This window comes from Patagioenas fasciata, chromosome 22 (assembly GCF_037038585.1).
Source record: "Patagioenas fasciata isolate bPatFas1 chromosome 22, bPatFas1.hap1, whole genome shotgun sequence".
Classification (NCBI taxonomy): domain Eukaryota; kingdom Metazoa; phylum Chordata; class Aves; order Columbiformes; family Columbidae; genus Patagioenas; species Patagioenas fasciata.
In genome coordinates this window covers 8,640,027-8,646,636 of record NC_092541.1, presented here as the reverse complement: position 1 = coordinate 8,646,636, position 6,610 = coordinate 8,640,027, and positions in this window count along the sequence as shown.

Here is a 6,610-nt window from a genome sequence, read left to right as displayed (position 1 = left end):
GGCGGTGACGGGGACCGCGGCGGCGCGGCGGGGGGGACGGGGGCGTTCTGAGCGCTCACGGCATCATCGTGCTCCAATCGGCAGCGAAACCGCGCGGTTCGGCCGAAAACCACAGGGATTCGCTCCGAGACGCGGCAGAGTGGGAGAGACGCCCTGCGAGGGCTCGGAACAACAAAGCGTTGCCGGGGTTCCGCCGCGACATCAGCGCCGCCGGTGACATCAGCGCCTCGTGTTCCGTTCGGAATGGACGTCAATGGGTCCTGGTGGGCCAAACGAGGGGCAGGAAAAGCGCGACGCACCCGTTTTGCGCCCGTTTTTGGTGGTTTGGGGACTCACGGCCGGACGCTGATTTTGGGGGCGTCCTTCACTAGGCACAATCCCAAGTCGCCGTCCATTCTGCCTGCGGGATATTGAGAAATAGAGGGGAAAAACAACGCTCGGGATCAAAATCATCGTGCCGAGACCGTTCCTCGGCGTCACAACCACAAATTGTCCCAATTCCCATCGTTTTGGTGAAATCGGTCGCTGATGGATCATCCCAATGGGGTTTTGCAGTCGATCGCAGCACTCGGGTGGTTTTTACACCCGATATCACAGCGAAACCCTGGGGGGGTTGTTTCCATCCCATATTCCACAAAATCACCCATTTTGGGGGTTTTTGGGGAGCACAAGCTCTGCGTTTGCCACCACAAACCAGCGAGGGGACGCCGAACCCAAACCGGGTTCACCGGGCGGTTTTACACCGGGATCGCTCGGCCCGGGTTGAGATAAACCCCCCGTAAACCACAACCATAAAGCGGGGTGTTCCCCCCAAAGCGCTACGTGGGGACATCCGCATCGCACCGAATTAACCCCGCGGGGCGGCCGAAAGCGCTTCAATCCCGGTGTCGGGATCACGAGGGGTTTCGGCCTCCGTCGCCTTTTTGCTGCGAGATCTTCCCATCCGGAGACGCATTTTCGGTGATCTGGGCAACATCGAACGAGAAAAGGGTTAAAGGTGGAAAACACACAAAATCACACGGGCGTTTATCTGCTTTTCCTCCTTTTTTGGCTCAAAAGCAAGCGGCGAACCCCAAAATGAGGGGTCTGGGGACCCTCCGGTCCTGCTGATGCTTCCTCCCTTTCACCCAACTCGAGGCGATCGCCGGGTTCCGTATTTCGGATCAATAACCCAGCGGGAGCCTGGAGCCTCCCAGAGCCCGTCCCTGGGGTAGCGGCCGCCGAGCGCGTCCCCATAGCGTTATTTGGGTGTAATTTGGGGGGTTCTGGGGCACGTAGCACCCTTGGTTCAGCCAGGGACACACACACGGGTGCTCCGGCGAGCAACTCCGGCACCACCGGTTGCCGAATCATCGCACAACCATCCAAGTACTCCTCACCCACCTCGTTCCTTGTCACTGGAACCAACACCGGGATCACCAGGGGGGTTTTCGGACAGCGTCGGGGGTTCGGAGGCGCCGTTTCCATCTCCCAACGATGGTTTCGCGGTGTTTGCATCGCCCGCGTCGCGCACCTGAGCACAAACGGAACCGGGAGCGTCGGTGGCACTGGAGGATATCAAAGCGCTTTGCAAACTGCTCTTCCCAATTATTTCTCCATTATATAACGAGGATAATAAAACCCGCTACGCTAAACACGACCCGAACCGGGCGGGAGCGCGCAACGCGAATCTTTACACCGCAGCGATTCCCTATTTCTCGTTTTCTCACCCCGTCATCTCCACTCAATCGGCAGCGACTTTCACAAATCATCCAGTTACGCACAATTTGGTAACGACCCCCGCAAAGGGCTTCGACGGCACCGCTGTCCCCCTCGCCGCCTTCGCTCAGATCCCCGCTCAATGAGCAGCACCCACGGGTGCCCGTTACCTGCCCCCTCTCGGCGTCCACCGACCACCCGTGGTTCCGGCAGATGGAGACGCCGCCATCCTCAACCGGAGCAGCCGCCAAGTGGCTAAAGTGACAAAAATCAGGATAAATAGGTAAAAAAATCAACATGATAAAGCCGCGGCGCTTTTAGAACAGATGGCGTAGTCGGCACTGAAGCTCCAGGCAGGTGGAGCTTGCCCGGTGGAATCAATCGGCGTTCGGTCTCAAAGGTTTCAAGCCAAAAGGGTTAAATAACAAGGATTTAAGGCAAACGTGCCCTCGAGCTCCCACGGGTTCACTCACCGCCCGGCGCAGGCGTTTTCCTCCCAGCCGCGGTCGGCAGGCGGTAGATGTTCCCACCCTGCACGAGAGAAGCAACGGTGGCGGGCAGGGGTTGCTCTGCCGTTAATAAATGCTCATCATTAATAGATAGCGACCGTTAATCAATACCGATTGTTGATAAATACCAGCCACCGTTAATAAATACTGACCGTCATTAGTAAATACTGATCATCCTTAATAAATACTGATCGCCGTTAATAAATACTGACCATCATTAATAAATACTGATCATTATTAATAAATGCTGATCACCATTAATAAATATTGGTCTTTATTAATAATGCTGATTGTCATTAATAAATACTGATCATCATTAATGAATACTGATCATCATTAATACTGATCGTTATTAATAAATACTGATCGCCATTAATAAATACTGACCATCATTAATAAATACTGGTTATCATTAATACTGATCGTTATTAATACATACTGATCATTATTAATAAATGCTGATCACCATTAATAAATATTGATCCTTATTCATATTGCTGATCATCATTAATAAATACTGACCATCATTAATAAATACTGATCATCATTAATAAATACCAATCGTTATTAATAAATACTGACCGTCATTAATAAATACTGATTGTCATTAATAAATACTGATCGCTATTAATAAATACTGACCATCATTAATAAATACTGATCGCCATTAATAAATACTGACCATCATTAATAAATACTGATCGCCATTAATAAATACTGACCATCACTAATAAATACTGATCGTTATTAATAAATGATCACCATTAATAAATATTGATCCTTATTAATAATGCCGATTGTCATTAATAAATACTGACCATCATTAATAAATACTGATCATCATTAATACTGATCCTTATTAATAAATACTGATCACCATTAATAAAAACTGACCATCATTAATAAATACTGATTGTCCTTAATAAATACTGACTATCATTAATAAATACTGACTGTCCTTAATAAATACTGACCACCATTCATAAATACTGACTGTCCTTAATAAATGCTGACTGTCACTAATAAATACTGATTGTTATTAATAAATACTGATCATCATTAATAAATAATGATCATCATTAATAATACTGATCGTCATTAATAAATACTGACTGTTATTAATAATTACTGATCACCATTAATAAATACTGATCGTCCTTAATAAATACTGACCATCATTAGTAAATAGTGATCACCATTAATAAATACTGACCATCACTAATAAACACTGGTCGTTATTAATAAATACTGATCACCATTAATAAATATTGATCCTTATTAATAATGCTGATCGTCATTAATAAATACTGACCATCATTAATAAATGCTGATTGTCCCTAATAAATACTGACCATCATTAATAAATACTGATCGTCATTAATAAATACCGTTATTAATAATTACTGATGACCACTAATACTGATCGTCATTAATAAATACTGACCATCATTAATAAATACTGAGCGTCATTAATACTAGCCGTTATTAATAATTACTGATCACCATTAATAAATACTGATCATCATTAATAAATACTGACCATCATTACTAAATACTGATCAGTAGTAAATACTGAGCTCAAGGCTCAGGTTGGGCTCCAGGCTCAGGTTGGGCTCCAGGCTCAGGTTGGGCTCCAGGTTGGGCTCCAGGCTCAGGTTGGGCTCCAGGCTCAGGTTGGGCTCCAGGTTCAGGTTGGGCTCCAGGTTGGGCTCCAGGCTCAGGTCGGGCTCCAGGCTCAGGTCGGGCTCCAGGCTCAGGTCGGGCTCCAGGCTCAGGTTGGGCTCCAGGTTGGGCTCCAGGCTCAGACTGGGCTCCAGGCTCAGGTCCAGCGCTTCCCCGCAGAGCAGCCCGGGGCTCTGGGCAAAGCCACGCAGCTCGTCGCCCAAGGGAAACAGGTCCATGGTCACCGGGCTCCAAACACCCCGGAGCAAAAACCAGAGCGGCCCCAGGACACCCGGGCTCCCAAAGAGCCTGGAAAAGGGACACAAAGAGTTAAATTGGGGGGAGTGAAGTGGCTGCTGATGCTGAGAAACCCCCGGGGGTTCGGGGCTGGGGGGAAAGGGGGGATCTGTATGAAAACTGCTCTGGGGAAAAGGGGGGAAGGGGTTGGGCTGCACGGGAATGGGAGGAGGGACGGGAAAACGGGAGAGGGAAACGGGGGAAGAGGGAAAAGGGGGGAAAGGGGGAAAGGGGGAAAGAGGGAAAAGGGGGAAAAAGGGAGGAAAGAGGGGAAGAGGGGGAAAGGGGGGAAAGAGGGAAAAAGGGGGGAAAAGGGGAAGAGGGGGGAAAGGGGGAAAGAGGAAAAAGAGGGGGAAAGGGGGGAAAGAGGGGAAGAGGGAAAAGGAGGGAAAGAAGGAAAAAAGGGGGAAAAGGGGGAAGAGGGAAAAAGGGGGGGAAAGGGGGGAAGAGGAAAAAGAGGGAAAAGGGGGGGGAAGGGGGGGAAGAGGAAAAAGAGGGAAAAGGGGGGAAAGAGGGGAAGAGGGAAAAAGGGAGGAAAGAGGGAAAAGGGGGGAAGAGGGGAAGAGGGGGGAAAAGGGGGGAAAGAGGAAAAAGAGGGAAAAGGGGGAAAGAGGGGAAGAAGGAAAAAAGGGGGAAAGAGGGAAAAAGGGGGAAACAGGGATAAAGGGGGAAAGAGGAAAAATATGGAAAAAGGGGGGAAAGAGGGAAAAGGGGGAAAAGACGGAAAAGGGGGTGAAAGGGGGGGAAGGGAAAAAGAGGGGAAAGAGGGATAAAGGGGGGAAAAGAGGGGAAAGAGGGAAAAAAGGAAAGAGGGGAAAGAGGAAAAAGGGGGGAAAAGAGGGGAAAGAGGGAAAAAGAGGGGAAGAGGGATAAAGGGGGAAGAGAGAAAAGGGGGGCAAGAGGGGAAAGAGGAGAAAGGGGGGGAAAGAGGAAAAAGAGGGAAAAAGGGGGGGAAAGGGAAAAAGGGGGGAAAGAGGGATAAAGGGGGAAAAGGGGGCAAAAGAGGGAAGAGGGGGAGGAAAGAGGGAAAAAGTCTGTGGGGGGATTGATGGCGGATCTGCCCCAGCCCCGGGGTCTCTCCTGGAGGGGAGGGACGGGCGGGCTCCAGCGGGGGTGCTGAGGAGATGAGGGGACACGAGGGGACCCGAGGGACACGAGGGGACGATGAAGGGACCCGAGGGACGCGAGGGGACACGATGGGACATGAAGGGACACGAGGGACCCGAGGGGACGCGATGGGACATGAAGAGACGCGATGGGACGCGATGGGACATGATGGGACATGAAGAGACACGAGGGACCCGAGGGGACGCGATCTCCTCACCCGGTGTTTCCCGCCCCGGCGCTTCCCGCCCGCCGGCGCCGCGGCCACGCCCCCTCGCCGCCGGCCACGCCCCCTCGCCGGCGTCACGTCCGGGAGTGTGTGGCGGGAAAAGGCGGGAGGGAGGAGAGGGAGGCGCCGCCGTTTTGGTGGAGGTTGTGAGGGGAACTGGGGGTCGGCGTGAGGGGCATTGGGGGTCGGTGGGGGGGGAGGAATTGGGGTCGGTGTGAGGGGCATTGGGGGGCCGGGGGGGGACATTGGGGGTCGGTGTGAGGGGGGGATTTGGGGGGCAGTGTGGGGGTGGGGATTTGGGGTCGGTGTGAGGGGGGAATTGGGGGGCGGTGTGGGGGAGGAACTGGGGGTCGGTGTGAGCGGGACATTGGGGGTCGGTGTGGGGAGGAATTGGGGATCGGTGGGGGGGGCTTGGGGGGTCGGTGTGAGGGGGAATTGGGGGTCGGTGGGGGGGGAAGTTGGGGGTTGGTGTGGGGAGGATTTGAGGGGTCAGTGTGGGGAGGATTTGGGGGTCGATGTGAGGGGCATTAGGGGTTGGTGTGGGGGGCAGGACCTGGGGGTCGGTGTGTGGGGGGCGTTGGGGGTCAGTGCGAGGGGGAATTAGGGTCCAGTGGGGGGGCACTGGGGGTCGGTGTTTGAGGGGGGAATTGGGGGGTCGGTGTGGGGGGGTCAGTGCAGGGGGGGCCTTGGGGGTCGGTGTGAGGGGGCATTGGGGGTCAGTCTGGGGAGGAATTGGGGGTCGGTGTGGGGGGGAGCATTGGGGATCAGTGTGGGGGGAATTGGGGGTCGGTGTGGGGGGGAATTGGGGTCTGGCGTGGGGGGGGGACATTGGGGGTCGATGTGGGGGGAATTGGGGCTCGGTGTGGGGGGAAAGTTGGGGCTCGGTCTGGGGAGGATTTGAGGGGTCAGTCTGGGGAGGATTTGGGGGTCGATGTGAGGGGCATTAGGGGTTGGTGTGGGGGGCGTTGGGGGTCGGTGCGAGGGAGAATTAGGGTCCGGGGGGGGATTGGGGGTCGGTGTTTGAGGGGGGAACTGGGGGGTTGGTGTGCGGGGGCGGCCTTGGGGGTCGGTGTGAGGGGGCATTGGGGGTCAGTCTGGGGAGGAATTGGGG